The sequence below is a fragment of the Micromys minutus genome (genome assembly GCF_963924665.1).
Source record: "Micromys minutus genome assembly, chromosome: 25".
Taxonomy (NCBI): domain Eukaryota; kingdom Metazoa; phylum Chordata; class Mammalia; order Rodentia; family Muridae; genus Micromys; species Micromys minutus.
Window position 1 is genome coordinate 1,844,938 of NC_137960.1, and position 10,776 is coordinate 1,855,713.

General features: G+C 47.5%; 2 pseudogenes across 2 annotated transcripts; one reads left to right on the top strand and one right to left on the bottom strand.

The window, feature by feature from the left end:
• Positions 1–3,200: 3,200 nt before the first annotated feature.
• LOC308437059 (TSC22 domain family protein 1-like) lies at positions 3,201–3,478 on the bottom strand (annotated as a pseudogene). The gene has a single exon. The product of its transcript is annotated as a TSC22 domain family protein 1-like (transcript).
• A 4,892-nt stretch (positions 3,479–8,370) lies between these two features.
• LOC308436732 (protein DBF4 homolog A-like) lies at positions 8,371–9,696 on the top strand (annotated as a pseudogene). Its single transcript has one exon. The product of its transcript is annotated as a protein DBF4 homolog A-like (transcript).
• The last annotated feature ends 1,080 nt before the right edge of the window (positions 9,697–10,776 follow it).

The following is a 10,776-nucleotide window of genomic DNA, read 5'->3' on the forward strand; positions in this document are numbered from 1 at the left end:
AACATGTTTACAAAAATAGAGGATAATTACAGTAGGGAAGACGGCAACTCAGGGAGAGAGGCAGGGTCTTAGCTCTGGTTTGGTGACAGCGACCTCCAGCAGATGCAGCTGCAGACAGCCCACAAAACATGTGCTTGGGGTGAGCCTGCCCCACAGGAAGCTTCTGCAGGCCTTCAAGCCACAGAGCTCCATCTGTGTCCAACTGTGTGGCACCCAATGGGGAAGAGCCAGTCACAGGGGTTTTATTGCCAACATGAAGGGAACCTTCCCTGTGCTCCCTGTGAGCCCTGACTCGAAGTCACCAGATGGTGTTGATCTTCTGACTGGGATGCTACGTTATAGCTCAGTTGTAGGTGCCCATCCACAATGGCCAGAGCCATGTTTTCTGCAGGTTCTGTGGCCTTGCCAAGACAATCCCCGAGTGGCCTCCATGTGTAAGCTCAGTTCAAAGTGGTTGCTCTGCAGCGCCTTCTGACTCTCAATCCCAGCATTGAGGTATTCAGTGTAGCTCTGCCCATCAAAGGCCAGTGTTTCTAGGTCCCCCACTGACTTTTCAACTAGCCCCTTCTCACAGTGCAGCACAGAGAAGCCCCCAGGTCACAGGCATTCATAAGTGGCTTCCCTCGGGACACATGAGCTCCCATTAAGACAGGGGTTGCCCAAGGTCTGGGGACAAGGGTGGTCTGCAGAAGGTGAGACATCTACTGCCCACAACACATGCTCCGAGTCAGCAGTTGATGGCCGCTTAGGGAGTCAGAGAAGCCATTATGTCAGCTAGGAAGGGCCCAGGACTGTCTGACAGAAGGTACCACTGCGTCCCAGGGACACTCACACTTGACTCCACCTCTGGAAAGCACACGGCAGGGGCTGCTCCATGACAGGGATTTGGCTGGCAGGGGCTCTTTTTATCTGCACAAGTTGTGCCAAAGCGGTCAGGTGGGCAGACAGAGGAACATGCCAGCCTCCCGTGCCTGGCATAGGGCCCCACCATGGCAGGGATTAGGTAAGCACGGATGGTCTCCATATTCTCCCACACCAGAGCTTTGAACCACAGCCCTCTGCCCGTTGCTAAGCTCAGGCTGCTGGTTGTTGATGTCCAGCATAGGAATGTATCCTTCAGGCCGATGACCACAGAGGTCTGATCAAGGACCCTGAACTGCACATGCCCATCCAACAGAGTCAGAGCCAGGAAGTCTGCCACGTGCATTGCCATTGTAGAGTAGCAGTCCCTCTGTCTCCAACACCCGGAATCTAGGTACAATACCTTAAACAAGAGTTGAAGCATGTATACAGTATGTTGTAGCAAAATATAAGCTTAAATTTCTCTCAATATCCAAAAATCTAAACTAATGTAAAATATAGAGACATAAGTATATATTATGTCTAAACGTAGATTCAACAATCTATCCATTTATCCTATCATTCCCTTCTAGTCCTGACGTGGAAACTTCCAGTTTATTTGAAAGTCAGTTATGGCAAATGATGGTTGGCTGGAGCACACACGTGAAAGAGTGTTTCCCTGAAGAAGACACAGGGGAAGCATGTCTTGCTAAAGCACATATGTGAAAGAATGTTTTCCTGCAGCAGACACAGGTGAAAGGATGCTGTGCTATAGCAGACACATGGAAGGACCTGTGATGAATAGAATGAATGTGACCCCACAGACAGGCGGGATGAGCACTGAGCTTCCGTCTGGTTTGCTCAGCCTTGCTGTTCCTCACGAATGACAGGAGTGTATTGTTTTTTTTTTTTTTTTCTTACATCATTGTGTTGAGATCCACTTGTGGTGATGCTGCCATTGAGAGAAACTCTCCAAGACCTGCTTGTGAGGTTCCTGCAGCTTCTTGGTTGGTGAGCCTTGCAGTTTCTTCGGGATTGATCTATAGTTGCTGTTTCAGGCATGGTGTCTGTCTGCCGAGAGGACAGGATTGTAGCTGCTGGTTCCTGTGTGGGGACTGCCGGCCGAGAACATTGTAGTGCAGCTGTTAATTTGTATTTGGTGTTTGCTTTAGGACTGAACTCCTGACAAGAAGACTGGGCTTGTCACCAAAGAACTATGATGAAACAGGTCTGCTTCCCCCATATTTTAATAACTTTTCTCTTTCACCACCTCTTCTGAGTGGTGGGCAAAAGGAGAGGCTGTACACATATTTAATGTTCATTATTATTAAACATTTATTAAGTAGGTTGGATAATTTATGTTTGTATTGCTTGCTTTTTCTTTTCATCCCTTCTCAAGCTTCAACCCTAACATCAGAGAGTAGAGAAAGACAGAAGAAAGAAAAGGAGAGGAAGAAATTCCTGAATCCAGTCTCCTTTCCTTTGTTTGCTCTCTGACCAGGACCTTTAAGGACTTGTGAAAAACCACACTTTCACAACAACGAACATTCATCACCCACTCGATAACCAAATACCTATCGCCCCAAACCTTGGGAGTGAGGACTTAGTGTTCTTTATTTTACATTTGATATGCTTTGTTGGAAGGTGACAAGCAGAGCAGATAAACACAGGGACAGTGGGACATGCGCAGAACAACCTGTGCAACCTAAACAATAGTTACCTTCCTCTATTGTACAAATTCACTACACTACATACACAAATATACAACAAGCGAAACAACCTTCATATAGGACAGCCTAGGTCCCAGCTACCTGCCACCCTTGTGTCTCTAACAGTTTTGTGTCTTCTGGTGTTTCTGAAAAGAGGGACAGTACTGTAGTGTTCTGTAAGCTTTGGTGACAGTTGTCGGTTTTGTAAAAGGACTGCACCTCCCCCCTGCAGTCTTGTTTCTGGCCTCTCAAGTTCTCTGAAGGGAAGGAGAGGAGTCCACGAGATCCAGGAGCGGCCCACTTACTGAGCCCCAGAGCTCTTGGAAGCAGGGTGGGAGGCTGGGGAGGGTCGAAAAGGCACACAGTGCCTCAGCGTCAATTAAACCATTCCTCAGACATCTGCCTCGTGGTACAGAGTACATCCACGCCCACTCTGATAAAACCTTAAATTCACTCAACTAGTATATTTCTTCATGCCAAAAGCATTATGAGTGCTTAATACTGGGGAGAAAGCAAGAACAGCATGTGTGAGTCTCACGTCTCTCGTAGACAGCAATGAAATGGGTGACTGTGGAGGTGGCTTCTCACTAGCACATCTCTTTGTCTGTCCAGTTCAGACAGCAGCAGCCAGTTCTGTTGGGGCATAGCAGGCTATGCCGTTGATCCTGAGCCCTGGGATGCTGGCTGTTCGGGGGTGGGGTGGGGAGAGGAAGGCTGTGTGGTCCCCTGTGGCTGTGTGGTGGCCGGAGGGGAGCCAGTCTGCAGCTGTCCTGAAACTGGGCGAGCTGCTCTGGACTGGCCCGTGTCTTCAGCAGATTGTTCTCCTGCTCCAGCGGGGAGTTTTTCTCTGTTAGTTCTTTGATCTGCTCCCTCAGCACCTCCACTTCCTCTCTAACTGCACACATCCACTGACTTTTCACCAGATTCATAGCTTGCTCTATTTTGGTGTCGATGGCTACCATGCTTGCACCAGAGCTATTGTCAAGTCTCACGGAAGCGTTTTCAGTTCCCAGCAAAGACAAGAAAGAAATTGAGAAATGTCCTAGTTGGTAAACTCCTAGATGCATCTGTGAAAACACAAATTTTTACAAGTAATATGCATATCTGGATTAACACGTGCATGGAATACACAGTGTGCACAGATCTGTTACAGCTGATTCTCTTCTATGTGTGAGAAGGAAAGGCATTAGTCTCTATAAGTCTGTTTGTGCTATATACCCAAGCTGCACTGTGAATCCACCCACGCCATATGCAAGGGTGGCCGGAGAAGCCATGAGGACTTTGTAGCCAATAAGATTTACTGGTTATGAGTAGCTGACATCCTGGCTGGAAACATTTGTGTCTCAGCCAGTCTCAGAGCCGTATGCTGTAGAGGGACAAGAATTCATGCTTTGTCTGGTTCTTCTTTTCTTTCTTCTTTTGTGCATGAGGTCTCCCCTGGTCAAATGTAAGGTTTACTAACTTTGAAGGAATTTATAGCTTTTCTTCACTTGTTGAAACAAAGGCAAAGCATCTCCCTGAACTCGACACATTTCCTGCCTTCCTCTCTGAGGTTCTCACGTATGTCTGCCGGTCTGTCCAGCAGTCCTTTCTCACTCCAGTGTTTTTCAGCAGCTCTGTTATCTGACTCCAGACCTGAAACCAGACTTCAGACAAAGTAGATTCCAGGAGGGAAGGAAGAACGTGTAGTCCACGAGGAGGAGCCCTACACTTCTGTGCACACATGTAAGGAGCTAGATGAGTTTGCTAATTCATTAAGCAGAAGTCTGGGGAGTGAGTGGGAATGGACTTTGTGGGTGTGGGATATTTGAAAGAACATAAAACTGGGGCAGACTGTGTTTTGGGATATGGTGCTGCTGCATGGATATTGTAGCTTTCCTGTGGAAGATATTACATTTAAAAAGGTGTCAAGACTATGTTTGAAACATGGCTGAAATATTTATCAGGAGATGGTCTACTGAGAAGGAGTAGAAGATGCCTAATATAAGTGGAAAAATGGTCAACAATGAGATGAAGGCTACATAATTGCGGTAAAAGAACATCTCGGCCCATGAATCAGTTTCTAGACTTGAGCAGTTTACAGACCCAGATCCCTGAATGAACAAATAGCCAGGTTCCCCTGAGTAAGTACCTTATAAAATACCTAAAATATTTACTGCTAACCTTTCTCCAGTCCTATTCTAGTTTGACCTAAAGGATTTCTCCAGGGTATCCATATGCTGTGGGAAAAAAAATAATCAGAATTTCCAGGGTCTACTGGATACTGGTGCAAATTAATGGGGATTGTTTGAGATCCTAAGAAACATTATGGCCCTTCCGTTAAAGCAGGCTCTTATGTAGGGCTTGTGATTAATGATGTTTTGGCAGAAGTCTGATTCACATTAGGTCCAGTGAGTTCCGGAACTCATCAGAGGTTCTTTTCCAGTCCCAGAATGTAGAAATGGGACAGATAGAGGTTAGCAGAATTCTCACATTGGTTCTGTGGCCCGTGGAGTGAAGATGTAATCAGAACCAGTTTGGACTCTGGTAACACATATGTGCTTCAGAGGGTGGGAAATAAAACCAAACAAACATTCAAGATCCTTCTAAATCAGTGAAATTAAGGAATGCAGAGGTATAGGGCATGCAGAGATGTTCCATCCAAGATGAAGGAGAAGTTACTGACCTGTATCCTCCTACAAACAAGAACAGAACACGGTGCTTAGTTTTAGACCATGTGACCTGTGCTGTCTGCAGTGAGTTTATCTGATGTATGAAGTCATAACGTAGGACACACACAGCACTAACCAATCATTACATAGAAAAGGTATATAAGGAATAGGCCTGCACAGGTCCTATAGGTACAAGGAAGTAACATGAAGACTTTGCTCAAATGCCTACAGTGTCTACTGTTACAGTGTCATCTGCTGACAATCATGCACCTACAGCCTCATGAGGTGTGCCTTATATTGGAAGACTAAGGAAGAAGAGACTGGGCCTGTCGTGCTGATGGTCCTGCGTGTCCTGCAGGCATCACCAGAAGAGGACAGCTCGGCATTCCAGCTCCTTCCTTGGACAAACCTGAAAGACTCTTGTGAAGGGAAATCTTCATGGTGGGTAGGAGTTCAGGCCATACATATGTTAATGTATTTGATCAGGAAGGGGAAATGCCTGGACCTATGACTGTTCTCTAATTCAGGACTAGTCAGTGGTTTGGCTGGATGGTCAGGGACTTGGAAAGAGCATGATTGGAATCATCTGGGAAGAGCATGCACATAGAGCTCTTCAAACAGGGGAAAGGCGTGAAGATATTCGTGCTCCACTTACATGCTCATCAAAAGGTGAGGTCAGCTGTGGAGAAGGCCAATAATCAGGTAGATAGGTGACCCGTCCTATGGACAGTCAATCTCTTTATCAGCCATCTCTGTCATTATCCAATAGGTACAAGAACAAAGTGGCCATGGCGACAGAGATGGGGGCTATGGTTGCTCTTGATAATATGGATTTTCCCTCACTAAGGCTGACTGACTATAGCTGCTCCTGAAAGCCAGATCTGCCAACAGCAGAGGCCAACACTGATGCCCAGGTGTGGCACCTATCCTCGAGGTGACCAGTTAGCATCCTGCTGGTGGATTGATCACATTGATCCAGATCCTTCACGGGAAGGACAACACTTGGCACTAACTTCAGTGGATTCTCATTCTGACTGTGGATTTGCTGTTCCTGCATTTGATGCTACTGCTGAAGCCACCATCAGGGACCTTACACGCCTTGTCCACCATCATGCTATTCCACACAGAGCTCCACGTGGTATTCTGACCGAGGAACTCACTTCACAGCAGGGGAAGTGTGACGGTGGGCACACGGCCACGGAGTCCTCTAGTCTTTCCATGTTCCCACCAACCTCAGGCCCCTGGCTTGACAGAAAGATGGGGTGACTGTCTGAAGACTCAGTTTCAGTGCTAATTGTGACAGCAGCCTGGAGGCCTTCGTCGGGTACAGCAGGACATTCTTGCTTCTGACTTGCAGAAGAGCATCCTGAGACACAGGCAGCTTTGACTGAGGTGCCTTCTCTGAAATTGATGTGGAGGATGGAAAGGTGTTGCTGCCACCACGGACAGCTCCTGTGGGACAGTTCCTGTGGAGTTGTTTCACCAATACTGTAGATCAAGGCAGGAAAGGTGATGCCAATGCCCCTGTGGGACAGCTCCTGTGGGACAGCTCCTGTGGTGCTGTTTCACCAATACTGTAGACTGAGGCAGGAAAGGTGATGCCATTGCCCCTGTGGACAGCTCTTGAGGGGCAGCTCCTGCTGAGACTGGGAAGGTGACGCTGCACTGTGGACAGCTGTTGTGATCCTGCAGGCTGAAGAGATGTCCAGGTGCTGCCATTTTCACAGGAACCACCATTTCGACAGCTCCTATGAGGGCAGCTCTCTGGAGTGGATAAATTTCATCTAAATTGTTGATATTAGGGCTGTGGGGACCTTTGAGAAGCTTTGGACCACTTCTTTATCATATCTGCACCCAGAGGCTGAGAGTGGAGAGTGTACCCTCTGTACTTTCATTGTGTCTGATGGGGACTGTGGGAAATGCTGTGCTCAAATTTATCAGCGACCCCATCTCCCATCTGGTGACATGCGTCATAATTACAATATAAGAGATTTTTGGGTCATTTGTTTGGGCAGTGACAGAAGGTGCCATTACTGAAAATCAGGCATGAATATTTCAGGCCTTTGAACTACAATCTGAGTCAGTGGAGGAAGAGAGAAAGGGCCGCAGAATGAACTGGGAGGAGTTTCTACAGGCATATTCTAAATTTGGAACCAAGTATGGTAGGTGGCAGAGGCCAGCAGAGACACATGATCTGTCAGTCCGTATTTGACTTAGTTTGTAAAATTTAGGGGTGGGCACAGGTGAAGGCTAACAGTGGGTGAATAAAATGTTAACTCTCTCTCTCTCTGTTAAAGATTTTTTTCTTTATTTTATTTATTTGAGTGCACTGTAGCTAGTGCGTCTAGCACACCTGAAAGAGGCATTAGAGCCCTTCACAGATGGCTGTGAGCCACCATGTGTTGCTGGGATTTGAACTCAGGACCTCTGGAAGAGCAGTCAGTGCTTTTCACTGCTGAGCCATGTCTCCAGCCCCCAAAGCTTAACCCTCTCGATCTGCATTGAGGAAGTTCAGCTGCAGCCGGAGTGTGCAGACAAGGAGCCTATTCCTGTGTATCACTGTCTCATTTGGGGGGGCACAAAGGAAGATCCCAGATGGTGACCCCAGACTCTGAGAGAATATCCCTCTATTTCAGTGGCACCGAGAGAGAAGGTGCAAATTAAGTTTGGAAGGTGTAGGGCTGGAGCCTCAGGGGAGCCTAGTGGAGTGTAGCCAAGGACTTGGTAATGGGAAAAGGAGTGGCTCAGGACAGGGGCCATTGGCAATGAGGCTTTCTCCCTGGGGGTCCCGAGGAAAATATAAGACACCTAAAAGTTCCTGGACCTAGAGGAGCTGTGGGATAGGCAGCTCTGACGGGAGGGTGAGCTAAGGGAAGGTGGGGGTGTGGAAAATATTTTAAAAAGGGGAGCCTGGGAGAGGGACCCATGTAGGAAGGGCAGGGAGCAAGTCTGGGAGCCACGGTCATGAAGCATTTTTAAATCTTTAACCGCCTCCGCGGTTCCCACGTTGGAGTTCAGTTCCTTCCCTATCCCAGGCTCAGCGCCAGGATCAGCCCGATAGCTGGGCCAGAAGACGCGGCCGGCACTGAGGCCAGAGCCCGTGGGTCCATCGGAACTTTGTGCTGTCCCATGCAGCCTCTGGTGGCTGGTGCCTGGTGGCTGCCTAGACCATGAGGATCCACTGGAAAGCACCTCTCCCGGGTGGCATCCAAGACAAAAATGAAAAGAATAGGCCATCCTTGAAATCCCTGAAAGCTGATAGTAGACTGGGAAAACTGCTTTAAGGCAAATATTTTAGCTTGACTTGCCTTCTATCACCATTTGTGGAAAACTACAAAAAGATATAAAGGAACTTGGAGGGTGAGTTGAGGAATTTCTCAGCAAATTTATCAGTTACCTGGTTTCCAATAAAAAGGAAGCACCGTGTGCACAAACATTGGGTCGGACTTCTCCTGTACCAAGTCCAGGATCCGCACAGGCTGCGGAAACCACCTGTCCTCATCCCAGCCATGATGGAAGTTCCTTTAAGTCTCCAGACAGTGTTCAAGACCAGGAAAATTGTTAGCTGAAAAAGCTGTCAAGGATCATGATTTTATTCCTGCCAATAGTATATTATCGAATGCCTTATCATGGGGAGTAAAGATTCTTCATATTGATGACAGTCAATACTCCATTGAACAGAAGAAGAAAGCATCGGGTGCACTCAAGAAATCAAGTACTTCTGGCAGGGATGGGGGAGGGAAGCTGGTGCTGGAACACAAAAGGCAAGAACAGGGAGACTCAAGAAGCCTTTTTTAGAGTTGGGGGGGGGAACCCGAGTAGCCCACGGCCTGTGGAGCAACACGCCTAAGGTTTATTGCGACTACTGTGATATGTATCTTACCCACGATTCTCCATCTGTGAGGAAGACACACTGCAGTGGTTGGAAACACAAAGAGAATGTGAAAGACTATTACCAGAAACGGATGGAAGAGCAGGTCCAGGGCCTGACTGATCAAACAACGGCTGCTTTTCAACAAGGAAAGACCCCTCCAGCTCCATTCTCAGCACGTCCACCTGCAGGGGCCATGATTCCACCTCCCCCAAGTCTCCCCCGTCCTCCTCAGCCTGGCATGATGCCTGCACCCCACGTGGGAGGCCCTCCCATGATGCCAATGATGGGCCCTCCTCCTCCTCCTGGGATGATGCCTGTGGGACCAGCTCCTGGGATGAGACCACCCATGGGAGGCCACATGCCCATGATGCCCGGGCCTCCAATGATGAGACCTCCCGCCCGCCCTATGATGGTGCCCACACGGCCTGGCATGACCCGGCCACAGATAAGAGCAGAAGCACTCACTCTTTATCATTTCGTTGTTCTTGCTGTTTCACTAGGAACTCTTGGTGCTGAGCCTGAGGGTTTAGTAGTTGCAGGACAAAGAACTTCCTTCCTAACAGAATGCTCCTGGAGAGAAGTGACAAAAAAGTGCAGTTTTTACTTACACTGTGAACTGTGAAAATAAAATCCTCAGCTCTTTTGAATATAAAAAAAAAGAAGTCTTTTTTAAAGGTTGAAGGTGTGAATCGGTCTTACAGGCCATTTCACCTTCAGCTCCTAGTACACCTTGTATAAACTATTTCCTTCAAAGCCTTGCAGTCCGTTTGATATAGAGAAGTCATCCAGCATTCAGAAACAAGCTCAGCCTAAACTCACAATCCTTACGGATGGCGATACGTGTGTAACCCCACTTCAACTCCAGCTGAAGGAAAAGAGACAAAAAGGGTAATGTGAATGTGGTTTACAGAAATATGAAGATCTTGAAACTCACCTTCTGAGTGAGAAACACAGGAGCTTTGCACGGAGTAACGGGTATCAAGTTGTTGATGATATTGTATCAAAGTTAGCTTTTAATTTTGTAGCCTATGAAAGACACAGGCCTAAAGAGAAAAGAATAAGATACAGTGTTGGGTCCCTTTCTTCTGCTTCTGCAAATGTCCTGAAAAACACTGAACCAGAGGAGAAGCTACTATGGGAGCCCAGTTTCCAGAAGGATGTGGGAGAAAACAATGGGCAGCTGCTCCAGCAGAATTTTCAGTGTGAAGAAACCCAGAAAACTGAAGAGAAGCTTGTGTTTGCTTCAGAACCCACAACCTATTCTTCAACTGGACAGAAAGGGTGTGATGGGGAACCACGGAGCATGGTAAATGAAGTGAAAGAGAGCAGGAGTGAGCACAGCCACCCCTGTGTGACAACCCACAGGAAGGAATGCGCAGTGGGTGTCAACGTCAAGTAACCATAGGTAGAAATGATGTAGAACAGAGGGCAGGTGCCATGTCAAGGGAGCCACAGCTGTGCAGACAAGTTTCCCATCTCAGTACAGAAAGAAATCTACCCCAACCAAAATTAACCACAGACATTGCACAGTTTTCAGCGAAAGATCTACAAGCAGAGGACCTTCATGTTGTGATTGGTCATGATTCTGACCCAGTGACATTACACACACCGAAAGAACACCTAATAACGAAGGCAAGAACTCCACCTTTTCATCCTCAGGAAACTCGTGAGTATGGCACTGAGAAAAGAGAGAATTTGCCTC